Genomic DNA, 23,453 nt, shown 5'->3' with positions numbered 1-23,453 from the left:
TATCCCTCCCCAGACCACACTCACATTTCCCCTTGGGTAACCACAAGTTTGTTTTCAATGTCTATAAGTCTGCTTCTGTTTTATAAAGTTCATTTTTATCTTTAAAAAAATTAGATTTCACATATGAGTGATATCATACGATATTTGTCTATCTCTGACTGACTGACTTCACTTAGTAAATAACTACTATATGATCCAGCAATCCCAATCCTGGGCATTTATCTGGAGAAAACCATAATTGGAGAAGGTACATGAACCCCTATGTTCATAGAGCAGTATTTACAATAGCCAAAACATGCAAGCAACCTAAATGTCCATCAACAGAAGAATGGATAAAGAAGTTGTACATATATACAATGGACTATTACTCATCCATTGAGAAGAATAAAATAAAGCCATTTGCAGCAATATGGATGGACCTAAAGAGTATCATTATATTGTCTAACATGTGACTTTTGCAGCCCAGATGAGGACGCTTGGGGTCTTGCCTTTGCAGGGCTCCAAGCAGAAGCATGCTTGGCTCCCCACGCTGGAGACCTCCCTGGAGAAGGCAGTGTCTAGAGCCCTGACTTAAGCGTGAGGCCTGGAGGTGGAGCATCATCTATGGTAGCTGTTCACAAGGAAGACCCTGGGGGCACTTGTGTCTTTGCTGCTCAGGGGTCTGTCCCCACCTTAGCACTTGCCAGTCTGTAGCCAGCCCTGGCCACCAGCGTTCTCTGGTCATCGCATGGTTCTGGGCGTCCCTGGGACTTGACCATCCCTCAAGTCGGCCCCCACCCTCACAGGAGATGGGTTGTTCCAGCACCCTGGCTCTGGCCAGGGACCTGGCTCCCAGGGACCTGGAGGAAAGGGCTGGAGGATGCATTGGCATTGATTTCCAAAGCTGCCACTGGGGCCTGCAGGCGCCTGGGCAGGGCTGGCTGGGTGGCCTGTGGGTCTCTGCAGTCTTGATGAGTCTCCCAGAGTGCAGCGGCCCAAACACCTGCGTCAAAGTTCCACGAGGGAGCAGATGGCGGTTGAGCCGCCCTTGGCCCATTGGCTCCCTTGGGCTGGCTGCCCTTTCTCTGACTCGGGTTCCAATGGAGCGTCTCGAGCATATTGCGCGTGAGGTCGTCTGTCTCGCCCTGAGGAGTCTGTAGCCAGGCAACCTGTCCTGGCTTAGGCTCCACTCCAAGGGGCACACAAACTTCTCTTCTCTGGCAACAGCCTCGGAGAACCTTGCCTCTGCTTGCCCATCGCCCGTGAGTTCATCCCGCCTCTGTGCGCTCCATCTCCCCCTACAAGATCACTCCGCGGGCCACATCTCTCCTCCTCCTCTTGGGCAGTTCCGTGTGGATCCTATGCTTTTACTCCTTTGGCTGTACAGTTAGAGTTCCCAGAAGAGATGGCGTCCCATCATACAGGCTCAGTACTCGCCCCTCAGGCTCCTTTCTGCGTCCTCAAAGAGGACCACTCACATGTGACCACTCAGAAGAAGCTAATTCTGTCTGCTCGCATCTCCGCGAATTCTCCAGGTAGGGGTCACCCAGGAACGGTAAATGTCCCTCCTCCAGGGAGCAAATGGACCCGCTGCCATTGGCCACAAGAACTGTTAATTATCTTTATAAGGCCAGTGCCATCCAGTCATCCTCCGGATCCTTACCCAAAGGAGACTGAGCTGAGGGCCCCAGGAGAGCGCACGGAAGGCCCAGGAAGGAGAATGGACAAATAGTGATCAAAGGCAGGATGTTCAGTGAAGAGGCCCCATGCAGTGAGAGTATACCGTCAGTATCTATGCCTCTGGAAGCCACTGGAGTGTCAGTTCCTTAAGGTGCGGTCCAGGGTTTATGAAGGGACTCCTCCAGTCCAAGCCCCAGGAGATTAAGAAAAACCTCTCGTCCTCTAAGAGGTGCTTCCGCCAAGGCCCGTGCCATGAGCGTCCCACAGCGCCCTCTGCTGGAGGTGTTCCACCCCCTTGGAGGAGTGAGCTGGTGGAGCGGGGCTCTGTGATCCAGCCTTTTTCCGCGGCTGCTTCCCAAGAAACTGTCAAAGGCAGTGCTTGATGAAGGCCTAGGCTCGGTTCTCTATCTCACTGATGTCCAAGAATACCACAGGGACAGACGCTTTCAGACCTGTCAAGCAGGATTTCTCTGCCATATCTGCCAGTTGTAAACTGCAAGTGGGACATTCCAGAACCACTGTTGTGCTCCGGCTCCTAGTGTAGGATGGAAGAGGGCTGCCCTTCCCTCCCCAGCTTCCTTGTACAGTTATTACTGAAGACCTGGGTTTGGAGAAGACAGCTGAGTGCCAGTGATTTAATAAGGCTTCAAAGGATAGAACTGTAACCACTAATCCTGTTCTTATCTACTTTCACCTTGCAGATCCAGGTTACTAAAACATTACCAGTTCTTGAACTGGCTGACCTGCCTGGTCCCCAATCCTGTGTGCCCCTCTGCCTTCTCTCACACCAGAGATTGATTATGAAATGAGATGTGCAGTTCCTAATCCTTCTTATGCTGTTCATGCTGACTCTCCTTTTAGGGTCAGGCTCATTTTGGGTGTTTTCACTTAGTAAGTAGAGAATGAAGGCCCTTGCATTCACATCACTCAGTCATAGCATTTTCTTCTTCTTCTTCTTTTTTTTTTAATTGGTTTATTTATCTATTTTTTAACTGTACAATATTGTATTTGTTTTGCCATACATTGACATGAATCCACCAGTCATAGCATCTTCCAGTTTGACCTCCCACACCTCCTAGCACCTCAGTCCTCTCCTTCAATCTGTCTCCTATAGAATGGAGTCACCTACACCTATGTGTATGGATTCTCCTTTTTTAATACTGACTCCTCCTCCAGTCACCTCCGCCAGTTCTCAGTTGTTATTTGCCAGCCCATCACTGTCTCTAGAGCTGTCTCCACTCCTGTGATCAGCACCTCTGCACACTGCATTGTGACCTGCCTTTGACTCTGAAGAAATTGATATGGTTACTGCACCCCCTCCCAAGATGGTCATCTCTAGTCTCCTGTCTCCAGCGACAACATCTTCCCATTTTCCATGGAGCTCCTTGGTTCTGAAAGTGTGTCACCTAGTGATAACATTGCCTCAGGCCCAGTTTCCACCAGCTTGTCTTCGCAGTTGGTCAGCAGCCCACATGTAACTTTCCAGGAACCACCCCTCAGCCCTCATTTGGAGTTCCATCCCAAATGGACTGTAGCCTGGGGCCACCAGTGGCAGCTCTTGAAAACCAGGCAGCCCCAGTACAAGCTACTAATTTAACCTCTGACACACCGCAGCCATCCAGTGGTGGCACAAGTCAGCCAGGTTTGTGGGTTTGACATCCACATTTTCCACCTTTGGCATCCCTGTCTGTACCCAGCCTGCCTTTGGAGAAGCCCCTAGCATTTTCCCTATTGGTACAGCCACTACCTCTGGCTTTAGAGCTGATCTCAACATGGCCAGCACCAAGAAGAGCAGCTCACTGTTTGCTAACACCATTGAAGACCCATTTGCTTTTCTAGGATCTGCAGCCCTATGGGCAGAAGTGGCAGCTTTGGGATGAGTGTGGATGTCCTGGCCCCAGCTCCATTCTGGAGCACTCAGCTTTGGTGTAGGACCAAGGGGAAATTAGTCCTCTAAGTTGGGGACACTTAGACCTGAGCAGCAGTGTCCTACTGGCTTATAGGACTCCACTTGCCGAATGGAGAGTCCACTTCTACAGAGAGCAAATCTGTCCTGGGAGACACTTTCCTTCCTGCCTATCGTCAGAGCACATGGGGCTGGCCTGGCAAAGGCACTTCTCTGTCTATTGGAGGAGTCAGCACCACTGAGAAGAAATGAGTGCCGGCTCACACTGTTGTTCCTCCTAGCGATCAGATCAGCTGGCATCCTTCATGCCAAAGCACATCTGTTGTAGTGAGAAGAAACAGCACCATGCTTCAGTTGAGCAGTGCTCCTCTTACTGCCTCTGGCAGAGCTCCTTAGGGTCCCTCTGACCACAGCACATGTGCCTGGAGGATCAGCAGCACACTTGTGCCTTGGAGGTACAGAGCACCTGAGGTACAGCTGGCCAGAGTTCACCCTAGAGGTTGTGGCAGCCAGTGCCATTTCTATGCTTGTAGGCTCTGATGCTCCCGCCTACAGTCAGAGCACCTGGGGTCCATATAGTACAGTGGAAGAAGACATCACCAGACTTGTGCTTGGGGACCTTCCCACCATCATTCTGAGCTCCCAGGGTGCTCATGGTCAAAGCACTTTTAGCACAGTCAGAGGGACAATGCCCTGTAGATTTTCAGGGAGACATTTCTACTTTTGCCTCCAGTGAGAATACCTGGTCATCCAGCCATGGTACCCTCCTTGACTTCTGGTGACAGCGCTACAGAGAAAACACCTGTGTTTGGAGGCACTTTTGTTCCTCCCTTTGGTCAGAGAAGTTTCAACTCTGGTGTGGCCACAGCAAACTTTGGCTTTGCTTTTGGGGCATCTTTGTTACTTGTGGAAAACAGAAGTATAGGACCACCAACCCTTTATTTCTCTTAGTACAAGATGCAGATCTCAGCAATTGAGAAGCAAAAGCTTCTACGAATGGGACTTGCGGTGCTGGGAAGAGGCTCAGTTCCTTGTAGTTATGTCAAACAAACTTAACCTTTCTCTGTCTTCCTACTGCAAGCCAAAAGTCCTGTACCTCAGGGTACTTGTGTGTCGGGACAGATAAAGCTGGTCAAGAGTCAACAATCAGGACCTGATAAGTCCCACTCTTGAGAATTGAAGAGAGCTCTGTATATATCAGCTAACTCCTTCCTGCCTTTGACAAGTATCCTGGATAATCCAAGTTCCAGGTCAGTTTCTATCTCATTTTGGAACTGGTAGGATGCCCTTCTCCTGCCTACAGCTGCCCCTGTCTCCTTACTTGTTGCCTCAATGGGCCCTTATCTTTCTGGCCCCTGAGTATATATATAAAGCCTTGCTCTTGCTAATTCATCCCCTGCTTATGTGTCTTTGCTCCTTGACTCAACTTTGGAGGAAGAGTTGGTATGTATGAATGCAGATGTGTTTGGCCAAACTCCCCCTGCTTATGTGTCTTTGCTCCTTGACTCAACTTTGGAGGAAGAGTTGGTATGTATGAATGCTGATGTGTTTGGCCAAACTCAACCATACAGAATTTTCTGTAGCCCAGTGAATAAGGAGTTGATGTTCCCATATTTAATGACTTCAGATGTTGACATCTGTAGTCTCTGTGCCTCTAGTATAAAAGATAAACTGTTAACTAGTATAACAGATAGTCTCTGTGCTTTTAGTATAACCAGAAGAACATGAGATCCAGAGGACAGAGACACAGGTGTCTGCCCCCTGCCTCCTCTCTCTGGGCTTCTGTCCTACTATCTAACCTTGCTGTAGGCAAAACTATTGCTGATGTGTATTCAGAAATCACATGTTAATTTTAGTCATTTAAAATTATTTTTAAATATGTATTTTGAAAATATATATTTATTCAATATATATTTTTGGTATGTTTTCCTTTAATTTCGGGTTAGGTCAGTTATCACACATGAGGACTACCCAGAGAGGATGGACTTGGCATCTGGGCTCATGGACCTGTGGGAGTAAAGGCCAGAAGAACTTACACCTGCTCTGTAATGATTGAAACTATAAACATATTGCATGTTACAGTTGTTATATGGCTTAAAAAGTCAGAACATGTCATCTTTTTAGAGGAGTAACTAGATAGGGCCTATTTGTGAAAATAACCAGTTTGGTTCTTGCCTGTACCACAAAAATATCAAATTGCAAGAATTACCTTTTCCTTCAAATCTGGCTGACTTTGGAGTCCTGCTGTCTCCACTAGACTTAATTGCTGACAATGCAGTCTTTTCTAAGGCATTCACAACAGGAGAACCTAACTTATTATGGGAGAAGAAAAGTACAAGCATTTCCCCCAGAAATATCCATATTATTTTATTAGGCATTTATTCAGTTATGACTTTATACCAGATCTGTGCTAGGCCCTAGTGATAGAGAGTTAAAAGAGGTATATTGCCCCAGAGGAGTTTACAATTCAGTGGGGAAGACAGATGAATAGACCAAACATTATGATTGGAAGAGTAAGTGCTAGGGTAATCAGAGCAGGTAAAAGAACATAAAGCTAAGTCTGGAGTAGAAAAAAATCTGAGTTGCTCCTTAAAGAGAAAAGAGGAAATAGCTAGGTGGAGAAAGGTTATTTTCAGGTCAAGGAAATAGTATTTTAAAAGTCTAGGAATAAAGTGAGCTCATGAATCATTGGGGCACCAGGCAGGAGTCCAGTGTGGCTGCTGACTGAATCCAGGGGTGGGACACACTGCTGTAGGATTCAGGAGGGACAGATCATAGACAAACTTACATACCATGATGAGCCATTTGTCTGTTATCATGAAAGGAAGCACAGTCATGAAAGGATTGTGAGCAAACAAGGGACAAGATGATAGGCAGACACTTCCCTAGTGGTCCAGTGGCTAGGACTCCGTACTCTCGATGCAGGGGGTATGGCTTGACCCCTGGTTGGGGGAACTAAGACTTCACATGCCGTATGGCATTGCCAAAAGGAAAAAAAAAAGATTATGTGTAGACTTTAGAAACATCCCTGTGGTTGTGTGAGAAGGAAAAGTTAAATGGGAGCCAGAGCAGAGGCAAAGAAATTTATAGGAATCTTTGCAGTGACCCAGGCAAAGACATGGAGTAGGAAATGGCAACCCACTCCAATTTTCTTGCCTGAAAAATCCCATGGACAGAGGAGCCTGGTGGCCTACAGTCCATGGGGTCTCAAAGAGTCGGATGTGACTGAGGATGCATGCATGCACAGGCAGAGGCAAGACAATAAAGCCCTCAGCTGGCAGAGGGCTGGTGAGGAAGTAACAGAACAGGGAGGTGATAGAGGTAACTGCAGCAAGACCAGCTGTGTTTTAGTCATATTTTGTGGGTAAAGTTGACAGAAGCAGTTTTGGCAAAAACCATGTAAGTTCATTTTTAATAGTTTCCAGTGGAAGATCCAGATATCCAAAAGGCAATTCACTCACTCTATCAATTTAACACATTTATTGAGAACCTGGGATGTGCTAAGGACCACTCTAGGTGGTAGCATCAATTTAAAAATGGGCAAAAGTCCCTACTTTTGTAGAGGCTATATTCTAGTGGGAGGGGAAGAAATAATAATAGATATAAGTAAATTATCAGGTAGGTTAGCCAATAGCAAGTGCTCAGGAGATTACAGCAGTGTATCAGGATTGAGATTACAATAGAGAGAAGCATAAGTGTCATTTTTAGAAGGGTGAACAAAGCAAGCCTTACTGGGAAGGTAAGATTTGGGCAATTGAGTGAGCTACACAGATCCAAGGGAAAAGCATTCCAGATTGTGGGACCAGGTGCTACAAAGTCCAGAGGAAGGATGCCCAGTGTTCTCAGGAGCAGAAAGTAATCTAATAGATCAGGAATGGGATCAAGAAGTGGGAGAATGTGAAGAGAGGAAGATGGGGAGAAAAGGGGCTCCCAGGCTATGGAGGGCCTTGTAGGCTCTCATAAGAAGGTTGCTTGTAATTGGTGTTGAGAATGTTGGGAGCATTTACAGCAACGGATGACATGATATGACAGGTTTTAACAGAATATTTTGGTTGCTGGCATGATTGTAGAAACAGGAAGACCAGTCGAGAGGCTAAGTCCGTAGTCCAAATCAGATTTCATGATGGCTTGGACACAGTGATAGTGATGGAGGGGAAGAAGTAGACTTGTGCATATTTAGAAATATTTACCATTAAGTTGGTTGATAGACGTGTGTGTAGGTGAGGGAGGGGAGGGTATGGAGTTGCATCTGCATCCTGGCCTAGAGAAAGATTATGGCCTCGTTGTATAGTTGGTAATTGGCCCCATGGAAACAGAAGGCTGAAGGAAAAAATAAAGGGAAAGTAGGAGGGTAAAAAGAGTCCCCAGCTCATGTAGTTAAGATCTTGGTTGTATATTTAGGGGAAATGCTGAGATCTTAGGGCTTCCCCAGTGGCTCAGCAGTGAGGAATCTGCCTGCAATGCAGAAGATTCAGGAGACCCACGTTCGATCCCTGGGTGGGGAAGATCCTCTGGAGAAGGGCATGGCAATGCGCTGCACTGTTCTTGCCTGGAGAATCCCATGGACAGAGGAGCGTGGCAGGCTGCAGTCCATAGGGTTGCAAAGAGTCAGACATGACTAAAGAGACTGAGCACGTTGAGATCTTAACCTTAACCCATCTCAAAGATTTTAGATAGATTTAAGACACTAGATATTAAAAACAAAATTAGGATAATTTAAAAAAAATATAGGAGATGCTATTTACATTCTTGGGGTATGAAGGATTTCTTAAGATTAAAAATGATAAAATATGGAGAAATGTGCATTGAATTAAAAGCTTTATGTTTGAAAATAAGATTAAAAGAGAGAGGACAGGCTTTCAACTTCTTCTCATCAAAAGACACAACTCAGGAAATGAATGGCAAGGCACAGACTGGGAAAATATTTGCAAAGCATATGGCTAACAGAGGTCTAGTATGTGGAATATATGAGGTCCTACAACTCAATAACAGAATGCTAAGCCACTCAATAAAATATGGATAAAACATTTGAACAGTCCTTTTATGAGGATGATTCACCAGTGTCCAATAATCACATAAAAAAGTACTCAACATCATTAGTCATCAGGAAAAGGAAAAAAACCAGTGTGAGATGCCATTATACACTTGTCAGGATGGCTAGAGTTTGAAAAGCCTGACAGCTTTAAATGTCAGCAGATACGGAGCAGTTGGAACTCTACTAAACCTGAGTTAAGAGCATAAAATGTACAACCACTTTGAGAAAAGTTTATGCAGTTTCTCATAAAACTGGATGAGAAACTACCCTGCACCAACCATTTTATTCCTAAACATTTACTCAAGAGAAATGAAAACTTAAGTACATAAAAAGATTTGTTGTACTAGCATATTCACAGAAGCTTTATTCAAAGTAGGCAAACCCCAGAAATATTTCATCCATAAGAGAACAGAAAACAAGCTTTGTATTCACACTACTCAGCTATCGAGGGGAATGGATCTGTTAACTGGTAGTAGCATGGAGGAATCACAAAATCTTGATGCTGAATGGAAGAAGCTCTGGACAGAGAAGTGCATCCCGTATATTCCCATGTTCAGGAAATGCTAGAACAGCCTGAGTTAACTTGAAGCAGAAATAATCTCTGAAAGACTGGGCATGGGATTTGGGAAGACTGTTTGCACCCAGAGGTGCAGCTGGCCCTCCACAGTAAACAGAGTGGGGAATTGCCAGCTGAGAGGCCAGGTCAGCCCTGGCTGGGGGTGACCTCCATTAGCTGAACTGCTCTCTCCCTGGGCTATCAACCTGCTCCAGATTTACGGTATCATTTCATGGATGAAGTTACCAGTTTAACTCTGCAATGCCAATTGAATAATAAACAGAAATACTGGATGACATTTTGTTCGGTGCACTTCTCTGCAGCAAAAAGCTGCAATTGTCCTTGATGGAAAGGAGGGAGGGAGTGCAAATGGGAGCTTCTGGACCTCTACCCCTTTCCTTCTCCCTTAAGTGAGATTTACAGTTCCATTGTTTATTTTTACCTAACTTGTTAAAATGAGCAAATATATGAGAAAATGTTTAAAGAAGATAAAGCAGGGAGTGCATTTTAGATATTTTCACTGTGATAGATAGGATTCTGACACCCCAAGATTCCCACCCATTGATGTAGATGCCCTGTGTCATGTAGATGCCCTGCCCCTCCTCTTGAAAAGGCCTGTTGACTATGGTGTGCATATGACTCTCAGAGTATGATTATGCTCCCCTTTATGGCAAAAGAGAGATGATCCCATTATCTGGGGTGGGTGTGTGCATGCTCCGTCATGTCTGACTCTTTGTGACCCTATGGACTGTAGCCCACCAGGCTCCTCTGTCCATGGGATTTTCCAGGCAAGAATACTGGAGTGGATTGCCATTGCCTCCTCCATGGGATCTTCCTGACCTAGGAATTGAATTCACATCTCCTGAGGCTCCTGCATTGGCAGTGGATTCTTTTCCCCTAGGCCATCTGGGAAGTCCTTATCCTGGGTCTGCCTGCCCTAATCAAGTGAGTCCTTCCTTAAAAGTGAGGAGAAGCCACACCAGACTCTCCTTCTGGCCTGGAGGAAAGAGAGAAGCTTTGTTGTGGACCACCTCTAGAGGGGCTGGGAGGTGAGGACTTGAGGGAAGCCCTCAGCTGACTTTCAGCCAGAAAATGTGACCTTAGTCCTGCAACTGCAAGGAATAGAATTCAGCCAAAAATCTGAATGAGCCAGACAGAATTCAGAGTCCCAGATAAGACAGGAGCCCTAGCCCACACCATGATTTCAGCCTTGTGAGAGCCTGAGCAGAGAGCTTGGCTCCACTGTCCCGGGGCTTCTGACCCATGGAAACTATACAATAGTAACTATGAAAGTAAGTCATAATAAAAATGAATAAATGATAATTATTTAAGCTACCAGGTTTGTGGTGGTAATTAGACTTTTTTTAAATTTTTTAAAGTTTTTAATTTTTTATTGGGGTAGTTGATTTACAGTGTTGTGTTAGATTCAGGTGTACAGCTATATATCCATTCTTTTTCAGATTCTTTTCTCATATAGGTTGTTGAATATTAGGTTTCTCATATAAGTTATTCAGAATACTGAGTATGCTATTCTGGTGCTATATTGTTGACTACTTTTTTGTATGTGTTAGTTGCTCAGTTCTGTCTGACTCTTTGCAACCCCTTGGACTATAGCCTGCCAGGCTCCTCTGTCCATGAAATTATAGTAGTGTATATATGTTAGTCCCAAACTATAAATTTATCCCTCTCCTCCACCTCACCTTTCACTTTTGGTAACTATAAATTTATTTTTTGAAGTCTGTGAGTCTTTCTGTTTTGTAAATAAGTTCATTTGTATCATCTTTTTAGATTGCACATGTGATATCATATGGTGTTTGTCTTTTTCTGACTTGACTTTACTTAGTGTAATAATCTCTAGGTCCATCCATGTTGCTGCAAAGGGCATTATTTAGTTCTTTTTTATGCCTGAGTTGTATTCTATTGTATATATGTACCACATCTTTATCCATTCCCCTGTTGCTGGACTTTTAGGTTGCTTCAATGTCTTGCAAATAGTTCTGCAATGAACATTGAAGTGCATATATCTTTTTGAAGTATGGTTTTCTCTGGATATACCCTGGATTTGGATTGCTGGATCATATGGTAGTTCTATTTTTAGTTTTTAAGGGAACCTCCAAACTGTTCTCCGTAGTGGTTATACCATTTTACATTTCTACCAACAGTGTAGGAAGATTCTCTTCTCTCCATACCCTCTCCAGTATTTATTGTTTGTAGACTTTTGGATGAAGGCTGTTCTGACGGGTATGAGGTGATACCTCATTCTAGTTTTGATTTGCATTTTCATGTAGCAATTGAAAATGAATATAGTCAGATACCTAATGCCTTTGGTAGACCCTGGAAAGGTTTCCAATTCAGAAAATGTTACTAGAAGTAAGACGAGAGGCTGACAGGGACAGCAGGGCATGAACAGATCCCTTGGGAATCGAAACACAGGGAGACTTGGAAGGAGAACCAGGAGTGCCTGGGAGGCATGTTTCCTGAGGTGAGACAAGAGGCGGGGTCTTCAATCAAAAAATGGGCCAAAGAACTAAACAGACATTTCTCCAAAGAAGACATACAGATGGCTAACAAACACACGAAAAGATTCTCAACATCACTCATTATTAGAGAAATGCAAATCAAAACCACAGTGAGGTACCAATTCATGCCAGTCAGAATGGCTGCTATCCAAAAGTCTACAAACAATAAATGCTGGAGAGGGTGTGGAGAAAAGGGAACCCTCTTACACTGTTGGTGGGAATGCAAACTAGTACAGCCACTATGGAGAACAGTGTGGAGATTCCTTAAAAAACTTGGACTAGAACTGCCATATGACCCAGCAATCCCACTGCTGGGCATACACACCGAGGAAACCAGAATTGAAAGAGACACGTGTATCCCAATGTTCATCGCAGCACTGTTTACAATAGCCAGGACATGGAAGCATTCTAGATGTCCATCAACAGACGAATGGATAAGGAAGCTGTGGTACATATACACAATGGAATATTACTCAGCCATTAAAAAGAATACGTTTGAATCAGTTCTATTGAGATGGATGAAACTGGAGCCCATTATACAGAGTGAAGTAAGCCAGAAAGAAAAACACCAATACAGTATACTAATGCATATATATGGAATTTGAAAGATGGTAACGATAACCCTATATGCGAGACAGAATAAGAGACACAGATGCATAGAACAGTCTTATGGACTCTGAGGGAGAAGGTGAGGGTGGGACGCTCTGAGAGAATAGCATTGAAATATGTATATTATCATATGTGAAACAGAATACCATTCCAGGTTTGATGCCTGAGACAAATGCTCAGGGCTGGAGCAATGGGATGACCCAGAGGGATGGGATGGGGAGGGAAGTGGGAGGGGGGTTCAGGATGGGGAACACATGTAAACCCATGGCTGATTCATGTCAATGTATGGCAAAAACCACTACAATATTGTAAAGTAATTAGCCCCCAACTAAAATAAATAAATTAATTAAAAAAAAGAAAAAAAAGAGGAGAGGTCTTTCTCTTTAGGCATGAGCTGGGTGTGTGCAAGTCAGGTGTGAAACTGCCTAATCTGGTTGTGTCTAGAGTGTTTGTGTCCTTAGTTCGGGTAAAGAATTTTGACTGAGAGAAGAGGCTAGTTCTCTCACACATAAGAGTAACTCTATTCATGGTATTTAGTTGGGTGAGTTATACTTTCACTGTCATGTGTGCTTTCTCTGTGGCTTCATTTGCTTGGGTCTTTATTCTGAGGAGAGCATAGTGTAGAGAGCATGCTGAGCTTGCCCACTTTGAATCACAGGTACTTTTATTTGGACATGTCCTTAGAGGGTGCCCATCCTGACTCCTGACACCCTGTGGCAGAGGGTTCTCCAGACTCTGCTCTCACCAGCGCAGTGAGTACCACTGTGGCTTTGTGAGGCTGTCCCATTCTTGGACAGCTTGAATAGTTTAGCGTAGAGCTTTTAAAGACAAGGTGCTTCAGATATGTGAACATAAGTAATTTCACCTTCTAATTAGCCCTATTCTCCCCATTTAAACATATATATATATATATTCTTTTAATTATTATACCTCTCAAGAAAGTTCCAGAGCCATCACCCTCCTCCCTGGACTCCCTATAGAAATTCTATGTCACACAGTGATGCTCTAGGTAAACTAGTTGTCAACACAACTCAAAGCCACCTTCTTCCATTTAGCACTGACTGACATGGCTTTGTGGTTAACTGTTACATTAGTAACTTTAAATATTCTAACAAGCTTTAGTGAGCTTATGGTGGTGGTTTAGTCACTAAGTTGTGTCCGATTCTTGAGATCCCATGGACTGTAGCCTGCCAGACTCCTCTGTCCATGGGATTTCCCAGGCAAGAATACTGGAGTGGGTTGCCATTTCCTTCTCCAGGATATCTCCCGACACAGGAATTGAACCCAGGTCTGCCTGTATGGCAGGCAGATTCTTTACCAACTGAGTTATGAGGGAATCCCAGGTTAGTGAGCTGATGGGTGCCTGCAATTTTTTAAGGATCCAGGGGAGTAAAAATAAATGACATAACTCTGGTTTCTTACTACCAGTGCTTAAAATTTAGTGGAGAAATAGCATGTGAACAGTTAATAAAATGCCATATGTGAATGTGTAATAATTATTTGTATGAATTCACAACCAAGTCCTGTGTAATACCCACTCTCTCTCTCTTTCTTGGTTTACACCAAATTTTATGAATGGTGACTCTTGGGAATGCTCAGACTCTCTGAGGAGACTGGTCAAATGTTCCCATCTCCTGTGCCAACACCAGTCTCAGCTGCTGCAGCAGGGACTTCAGTGGGAAGTAGTCCTGATGCTTTTTCCTTGTTCATGTCCTGCAAGGGACCTGAATTAAAGAAAGACATTATATCTCATATGAAATGAGAATCCCTATGCAGGCCACTTCTGGATATTTGACTGTTTTAGATTCTGCCTGTGAGATCATGCAGTGTTTGTGTCTGGCTGACTTCATGTAGAATCCCTCGAGTCCATCCTTGTTGTTGTGCATGGCAAAAAACATTTTTTAAAAGGCTGAATAATATTCCATTGTAAGTGTATACCACATTTTCTTTATCCTTCATTTAGCATTTAGGTTAAAAAATGGGTAAAGGACTTGAGTAGACATTTCTCCGAAGAACACATAGGGATATGAAACACATAGGGCCAGCAAGGATATGAAAAAGGTGCTTAAAATCACTTATCAGGGAAATGCAAATCAAAACCATAATGAGATATCACTCTACATCTGTTAGAATGGCTATTAGCCACTTAAAAAAAGTGTTGGTGAAGATGTGAAGGAAAGGTAACTACCACTGTTGGAGGGAATGTAAATAGTGCAGCTATCATTTTATGGAAATGGTATGGAAAAAAGTATGGAAGATACTCAGAAAATTAAAAACTGAACTACTATATGATCCAGTAACCTTATTTTGGAGTATTTATCTAAAGGTGTTAAAATCAGGATCTCAGATATTTGCATTCCCATGTTCTCTGCAGCATTATTCACAATAGCTAAAATGTAGAAATGGTTGTTTTTTAAAGTTGAGGAATCCTCATTTTTATGTGAAATCCTCAATTTTAAAAGGGACAAGATATAAATCAATGAAACTCTTTGCAAAGCAGCAAGAGAGATCTACATTTGGTATTAATGTGTGGTGAACATTGCTCTAAGCACTTTGTACAAATTTACCCTGAAGTACTAGGTGAGAATCATCCGTAGGGGTAGGGGGCCTAGAATACAGGAAAAACGGGTTGGGGGCCCACGGCCCAGATGGATCAGTTGGAACCCTCACACTGGAGGTTATGGTGGCCTGACCCTCCCCAGTGCCAGACCCACAAGCTCTGCTAACACGGAGAATGTTTCCTCTGTCCAGCTCTCTTTTTTTTTTTTTTCCCCTCTTTGCTCTCCTCCTCTCTGTTCTCTGGGTTTTCCTGGTGGAAAGTGGAAGAAGGAGCAATAAAACTTTCCAATAAAAATGCTAAGTTACAAGCTTTTGTTCCTAACAAGCCATGGGCAGAATTCTCTGTTATTACTGCAGAGGAACTTAATTAGTGAATTGTATTTTCATTCAAAACCTATACAGGAATGTATTGACACGAGAAACACTGTTCTCTCCTGAGCTGTTGTTGCCCTGCAGCTGTTACAAAGAAAGTGTCACTGCCCTGCATTCCTATGCTGCTTCAGGAAGAGAGACACATCAACCAAAGTGGCGTTGGGGTGGGTGTGTATGCTTTCCCATAGCCTATGCTGAATGCAGCCTTCAGAGAGGCTCAGCCCTCTACTAAGGGCAGAGAGAGAAAATGGTAACACCACTGAGTTGGCAGCCCATCATACAGAGAAGCCTCAGTAGAGCTTCCAGTTCAGCCCTCAATGCTAAGGTCTCAAAGACTGTTTGGAGAGACGCAGGTAAAGGCCAAGGACTATATCTGACTAATAATAGGTGGTAAGAAGGAGGCATCTCCTGCACAGGGCCTGAAGGAGAGGGTCTAGGTTGGACCAAATAGAGTCTTTTCTCATGTCCTCCCAGAAGAAATGGGGACTGATACACTCTCTATGGCTCTTGTACAGGGTGTTCCAAAAATCTTAGTGTGGTTTTTAAGCTTTAAGAACTTTAAATGTGTAAATGCTATGAAATTACAAAAATACCATTTGAAAGTTATTTCTTATATCTTCTTGTTGAGATTTAATATATACACAACTAAGAAATGGTAAATTTAATTTTTTCAGCCTCTATCAAGGTGACAGACATTAAAACAAAATGGTAAAATAAAACATTTTTTAAAATTCGCAAAGCTATATGAACATATAAAATGTAAATAATTTATCTTTCAAATTGTGCTTTTGTTGGCTTATACTGTTTACACTTCTAAAGTTATTAAAGCTTAAAACACCATTAAGAATTTTGGGACACTCTGTTATTGTAGACCATTAGATGCTTGTATAGTGCACATGGATCACTGTGAAGTATTCATACGGTATGTGAGCTATAATAGTTCATTTATTCAATGGCTGTGTGTTCTGTGTGTATTAACTAGGTGCTAGGCACTGGGACTCAATGGACATGAATTTGAGCATTCTCTGGGAGATAGTGGAGGACAGAGGAGCCTGGTGTGCTGCAGTCCATGGGGTCCCAAAGAGCTGGACACGTCTTAGTGACTGAACAACAACAGAGCACTAGGAATACAACAAAGTAAAAGTTTCTGATCTCATAAATATATAGTTTTTAAAAATCAGTATATAACATCCTTATTTTAGAATTTGGGTTCAATCATCATCCATCAGTGCTTTAGAAATTGTCATAAATTTTGAGAATAAGAATCTTTTTTCCCCCCAAATGTTATTTTAGAAAATTATTATCTCACCTTAGGAGGAGAATCATGCAGGTAATGGAATAACAGAATTTGAGTCTACATTGTTTGGGTTCATTTGTGCTCACACAGTTCTAGTAGGCTGGTTAGCAGTCAATCCCACTACACTTCCCTAATCAACTCATTTGCCATTTCACACCACTCCTCTCTTCAAACCACCAACCCTCTTACCTCAGCCTGTACATTTGTTTCATTGAGAAAAAAACAACTCATCTTCCCATATGGAGTCTTCTAACCTACCTGTATTTGTGCCCAGATACTCTGGCTCCCTTGCATCTCTGGATGCCCAGTGGACTGCTGGCTTAAGTCAGCCCTACTAACTGTACACTAGACACATAATCTCTTTAAGTTACTAAGAGCTTTGTTTCTTAAATTTATCCTCTTTCTTCTATATCAGCACTGTTTCTCTCTCTACTGGGTCATTGTATCAGCACACAAACACAGTGTAATTTCCATAAGGAGAAAGCTTCCTTGACTCTACCTTCCAATCTAATTATGATTCAATATCTTTGGTCCTGTTTACAGGAAATCTCAGAAGAATTGTACTTACTAATTGTTTACACTTTTCCTCTCATTCTGTCTCAAACTGTCACAACAGGCTTGTATGTATCACCACTCCATTGAAAATACAAAAGTCAAAATCTGACTCAGTGACTACTCTGTAGCTAAACACAAGGGTCAGTTCCCAGTCCTGTACTTTTCTTTTTAGTGGCATTGACTCACTCAGTCACATCCTCTTTGTAGGAAATCTTTCCTCTTTGAGGAAATCTCTTCTTCACTTGTTTCTAGAACACATTTACCGACTGTGGCCGGCCTCTCTGATTTCTTGGCTCCTTCTCATTTTGCTGTAAATGATGGAACATCCAGGCTTCATTCTTGGACTTTTGCTGACTTAAGAAAACACACACACACACACACACACACACACACACACACACAATATGAGAGTTTCAAGTTAAGTTTATTTAGGGCAAAATAAAGACTATAGCCTGGGAGACAACATTTCCAATATCTCTGAGAACCTGCTCCAAGGAGGCAAGGGAAATAGTATATATGTGATTTTGGTGAAGGGGGATGCATGCAACAAAGCACATATTTTTGCGGGAGGTTTCTGCTAATCACGAGGAGTAGACATCACTGTGAAAAAATTTAGTGCTTTTCCAGCTCTGAGGAGATGAAAGGATTGGCCTCATAAAATCAGGTCCTGAAAATATCTAGCATCTAAAGACTTGTTCTGCCAGTTTTTGCCTGAGCACAGCTGCATCATTCCTGCTCTTCACCCTGAACTCCCTTCAGGGGGTGTTGAAAGTCAGCAGCTGCAGTAATACATGATTTAATCCTTGTAGAGGTAGATGACAGGTGCCCATGGCAAGTGCCAATTTGTAGTTGACACTCTTCTCTCTCTACCTGTATTCTGGACCCATGCTCAGATTTTTATTTTTGAGCCCCCATGTCGGTCTTCACCTCTAGATTGGTATACCCAACTGCTACCGGTACATCTCTTAGAATTCAATGGGCATTTCAAGCCTAAAATGTTCCAGAAAGAATTCATATATTTTCCCTCCAAACTTGCTGTCTTTACTCCCTCTCTGGTAGTCAATGGCAGAACCATTTACCAGGTCAAATACTTTAGAGTTATTTTTAGATTTGACGTTTTATCATTTTCATTGTTGCTACTCTTGTTAACCCTGGTTCTTGCCCACTCTTGCCCACTCCTGCACTACTACAATAACCTCCTCATTATTCTCCCTCCTTTTAACTTACCAGCACACAGAACTTGTCTACACAGTAGTCAAAATAATTCCTCTAAAGCATTAAGTTTGATCTTGGCACTCCCCTGCCCAAACTTTTCAGGTGGCTTCACACAATACCTGGAATACATTTCTGTTGATCATGTGCTGTGAAGCCCTTCCTTATTTAGTTCCTGTTTACTTCTCTAACCTCATTTCTTTCTTTAAAAAAAATTATTTATTTGGCTGTGCTGGATATTGGTTGTGGGATGTGGGATCTTTAGTTGCAGCATGTGGGATCTATGAACCCAAGCCCCTTGCATTGGGAATGAAGTCTTAATCCCTCCAACCTCATTTCTTACCACTCTCTTCATGACTGCCCTTTAGCCTGCTGCTCCTGCTGCTCCTCAGGATCACCCCAAGACAGCCCCTTCCCCAGGCACTGGGCCTGGAATGCTCTTCCCCTGTACAGTTTCCTGAACCTCATTCATGGCTCTGCTGCAACGTCGCTTCTTCAGAGAGGCCCCTTCTCATCATCCTGGGTAAAGCAATACCCTCTCTGAACCCAAGACTCATACCACATCTTTTTACCCTGCTTTGTATTTTTATAAAACGTATCCCTTCCTGATATTAAATTATAGCTTGACTTAAAAAATTATTAACTATCTTCCCCTAAAAGAACAGAAGTTCCCTGAGGGTGGGGACTTTTTTGTTGGCTTTATTTCGAGTGCCTTTGAACAATCCTTGAAACAAGAGGTGCTCTATAAATATTTGTTGAATGAAGAAAATAGCATAGACTGGAATTAGACAAAATTCTCTACTCATCAGCAATGCTTTCTTCTTTTTCTCCTCTTCTTCCTTCTATTTCTTCCTCTTCTCCGCTTGCCTTCTCTTTCTCCTCCTCCCTTTCCCCTTTCCTTTTTGCTTTTACTTAAAAAAGTTACTTTTTAAAAATATTAAGTAAAACAAAGTAGTTGAAACCGTCAGGAATGATTCCCTGTTTATTATGTAGTAACCTGAGAATGTGTGTCTTTGTGTGTGTGTATGTGTGTGTGTGTTGTGGAGGAAGGAATGGGCAGTGGTTGTACATAGTGGATGGATGAGTGAGGGGCAGAACTCTGCCTTTAACAAGTGTCAGAGAAAAGGCTGCGGTCTGAGGTACAAGCCAGAATCAAGGGGACATGCATTCTGCTTTTTCAACTTCCTTGGTGTAGATGCTAATGCGGAGCCCAGCTGGGGTCAAGTCAGGGGTCAAAAGGGCTCTTTAACATTGCTGGTTACATCTGCCTCAGCACAGTCTGCAAGATGATACTGTCTTGGGACAAAGGGTCATCTATTGGATGGATGGACAGTCAGTGCCACTTCTTTTCTTTCCTCTGCATCCTTAACAAATAAGCTTGGGTAAGCACCAGTTTCCTGCCCTTTAAGTGTATTACAAAGGGTAGTAACTGTTCCCTTATTTGTTGAGTTAATCTGGAGAACACTGACAATTGTTTCCTAAATGGATAGATCCTACATAATGAATAGAGGTCTTAGAATTCTGTATAAATAAGGCAGATTTCGAAGGAGCTTCCCATTTCTGTTCTCTGTGCCTCCTCCTCTCAGCACTCGGTCAGTTCCTTTTGGCTACTTGTTTATACTGAAGTTAATCATTCAGAAAACTAAGATCATGACATCTGGTCCCATCACTTCATGGCAAATAGATGGGGAAACAATGGAAACAGTGACAGACTTTATTTCTTTGGGCTCCAGAATCACTGCAGATGGTGACTGCAGCCATGAAATTAAAAGATACTTGCTCCTTGGAAGAAAAGTTATGACCAACCTAGACAGCATGTTAAAAAGCAGAGACATTATTTTGCCAACAAAGGTCCATTTAGTCAAAGCTATGGTTTTTCCAGTAGTCATGTGTGGATGTGAGAGTTGGGCTATAAAGAAAGTTGAGTGCCAAAGAATTGATGCTTTTGAATTGTGGTGTTGGAGAAGACTCTTGAGAGTCCCCTGGACTGCAAGGAGATCCAACCAGTCCATCCTAAAGTAAATCAGTCCTGAATATTCATTGGAAGGACTGATGCTGAAGCTGAAACTCCAATACTTTGGCCACCTGATGCAAAGAACTGACTCATTTGAAAAGACCCTGATGCTGGGAAAGATTGAAGGTGGGAGGAGAAGGAGACGACAGAGGATGAAATCGTTGGATGGCATCACTGATGTGATGGACATGAGTTTGAGCAAGCTCCAGGAGTTGGTAATGGCCAGGAAAGCCTGGCATGCTGCAGTCCATGGGGGTCACAAAGAGTCAGACTCGACTGAGCGACTGAACTGAACTGAACTGAATCATGGAAATAATACAGAATCACGGACTGGCCAATTCTATCCAGGCCATGAGTGGAGAGTTTTCCCAAGTTCCGGGAACCATTTGGTTTTCTTTCTAGGCAGCTCTGGAGAACAAATTGGGATTGAAAAAGAAATCTTTGTTGTCTGTGAAGTAAGTTCTGAACCCTTCTAAGTTTATGAAAAATAATTTACTTGGCTGACAGAGAGTTAATTATAAAGGGATTTAGTGAAGAGTGCTTGAGTTTTAATTCAATTAAAAAGTACCCACCATCTAGCTGAGAGCTGAGCAAATCTGCTCCCTGCATTCTTTGGTCAATTGACGTGTTAACTTTCTAACAGGTTGATTTTTGTCAGGCAAATAAGCATAGACCCTCCTGTGTTGTTTGTCTCCAGCAGCATACATGAATTGGAGCCCATTGGTATCGTTTTGAGTTTGGGGTGTGGGGAGAAGATGAACATGAATAGACATGAAAGTCAAGAAACCCAGAGTACAGAGAGTTTTGTTATTCTTTCAACATTTGTCACCAGATGCTTGCCTCAAATAAGTCTGGCTTCGAGAAACGGTTTTTAAGACTTGCTTAGATGTGACAGCTGTAAAAGTCCCTCATGAACTCTGAAAAGGCAATCTCAGCCCAGCTGCTCATGTTTAGGGCTATCCAGAGTGAAAATGCTGTTAGCAACAGGATTCATTTCTCCCCCAGTAATGGCTCTAACAAACATTCAGCGCCAAAGATGAGACTGTTTTTCTTTTTTGTATTTTTCCTCCTATCTGGACTTAACAATGGTACTATGTTCTTGATCATCAGGGGTGTGCAAAAGTAATAATAAACCTCGTGAGTAATGAAAGCTACCCACAGTGCACAGTAAGCACATGAATGATCTCAATTGGGGGAGGGCTGAGTTCCTGTGACCACCTTGTGAGACAGACTACGGAGCATCTAAAGAGAGAGAAGTACACCAAATTAATGAATTATATTGGAATGCATACCTGTAAAAAAATACTCTTCATGGGGGTTCTCAAGGCAAGATCTTAAACTGAAGTGGTTTGCCATTTCCTCCTCCTCCTATTTTTTCCCTGATGCTGGCAAAGATTGAAGGCAAAAGGAGAAGAATATGGCAGAGGTTGAGATGGTTGGATGGCATCACTGATTCAATGAAAATGAACTTGGGCAAACTCCGGGAGATAGTGAGGGACAGGGAGGCCTGGTGTCCTGCAGTCCATAGGATCACAGAAGCAGATAAGACTTAGCGACTGAGCGCACACACACACACATACACACACACACACTGGAATGCATGGAGGAGTTTGCCTGCATATCTCATGCATGTTGAAGTACCCTTAAGAATTTCCTTAAGGTGACTGATGTTAATGAATAGTACAGAGTCATACAAATTTATTTATTTCAATAAAGTTAAGTTTGCTGTACATATTTGTGAATAGATATGTCTCTCTTCTTGTCAACACTTTGAGGACATGAACTGTGTCTCATTATGAAGAACAGTATCCTTCATAAACTCTAACATCATGTCATGCACCTCAGTTCCCCCAATTAATTTTGTTTTTGTTGAGTGACACATTAGGACATTAAAGCACTCAGAATCAACTGAAATGAAAACCATGTCAGGATTTGGAACTGGAAATGGGCTCCCTACTACCTGTCAGTTTGACAGAATGGCCTTCTCTGCCTACGTGTGCTTTACTATAGAGCCTGAGCCAGGACGTCAGGAGTAGTTCCTTGCTCTCTGAATCCCTGTCTGTCAAAATTCTACTTCTCTTTTCATGGTCTCACTCAAATATCCCAATGTCTAAGAAGCTGCCCAGATCCCTCTGCTAAAGTTAACTTTCTTCTCTCTAATCCTAGAGGAGGGTTTCTTAACCTTGGCATTATTGACATTTCGTGCCAGATAATTCTTTGTTGCTGTGGAGGGAGTGGGGAGAGAGGGGGCTGTTGTGTGCATTGTAGAGTGTTTAGCAGCATTCGTGGCTTCTAGCTACTAGATGTCAGCAGCACCTCCCCAGTTGTGACAATTGACAGTGTTTCCAAATATTTCCATTGTTCCTTGGAAGGTAACGTCACCCCTAGTTGAGAATCACTGTCCTTCAGCTGATTTTTGGACTGTCATTATAGCAATTGTCATCTCTCTCTTTTTCTTAGTATATATGCTTGACTGTTAGATTTTTAACCTCTTTGAGTGTGGGGATAACCTATAGTTTTCAATCTTGGTAAGCTCTCTCTACCAAACTCTTAGCATATTATATATATGCCCACCTATCTGTCTGTCTGTCTATCTATCTATCTATCTATATGGTGTAGAGAGCTTACCAAGATTGAAAAATATAGCTTACCCCATACTCAAAGAGGTTAAAGTCTGACATCTATATCTATCTATCTATCTCCCCAATCTGCTGCCTTGCAGCAACCACCAGTCTGTTTCCCATGTCTGTTTCTGTTTCCACATATTCTCTTTCTGACTTACTTCACTTAGTATGATAATCTGTAGTTGTGTCCATGTTGCTAAAAATGGCATTATTTTGCTCTTTTTTATGGTTGAGTAGTATTCCATTGTATATGTGTACCACATCTTCTTTATCCATTCATCTGTCACTGGACATGTAGGTTGCTTCCATGCCTTGGCTACTGTGATTAATGCTGCTGTGAACATAGGGGTGCATGCATCTTTTTTAATTATAAAGCTTTGTCTGAATATATGCCCAGGAGTTGAACTGCTAGATCATATGGAAATTCTAGTTTTAGTTTTCTGAGAAACCTCCATACTGTTTTCCACAGTGACTGCACCAATTTACATTTCTACCAACAGTATAGGAGGTTTCCCTTTTTTGCACGTCCTCTCCAG

The 23,453-nt window shown here is 42.9% G+C and overlaps 1 long non-coding RNA gene across 1 annotated transcript; it reads left to right on the top strand.

Moving 5' to 3' along the window:
- Positions 1-818: 818 nt before the first annotated feature.
- On the top strand, positions 819-5,643 carry LOC145539772 (uncharacterized). Its single transcript, XR_014077949.1, has 2 exons — positions 819-4,815; positions 5,512-5,643. It is a non-coding gene; the product is annotated as an uncharacterized LOC145539772 (long non-coding RNA).
- Positions 5,644-23,453: the final 17,810 nt, after the last annotated feature.

The sequence above is a fragment of the Giraffa tippelskirchi genome, chromosome 2, assembly GCF_054371585.1.
Source record: "Giraffa tippelskirchi isolate mGirTip1 chromosome 2, T2T-mGirTip1v1.2.pri, whole genome shotgun sequence".
NCBI lineage: Eukaryota > Metazoa > Chordata > Mammalia > Artiodactyla > Giraffidae > Giraffa > Giraffa tippelskirchi.
The sequence above is the reverse complement of the archived record's forward strand: the minus strand, read 5'-3'. Positions and strand labels throughout refer to the sequence as shown.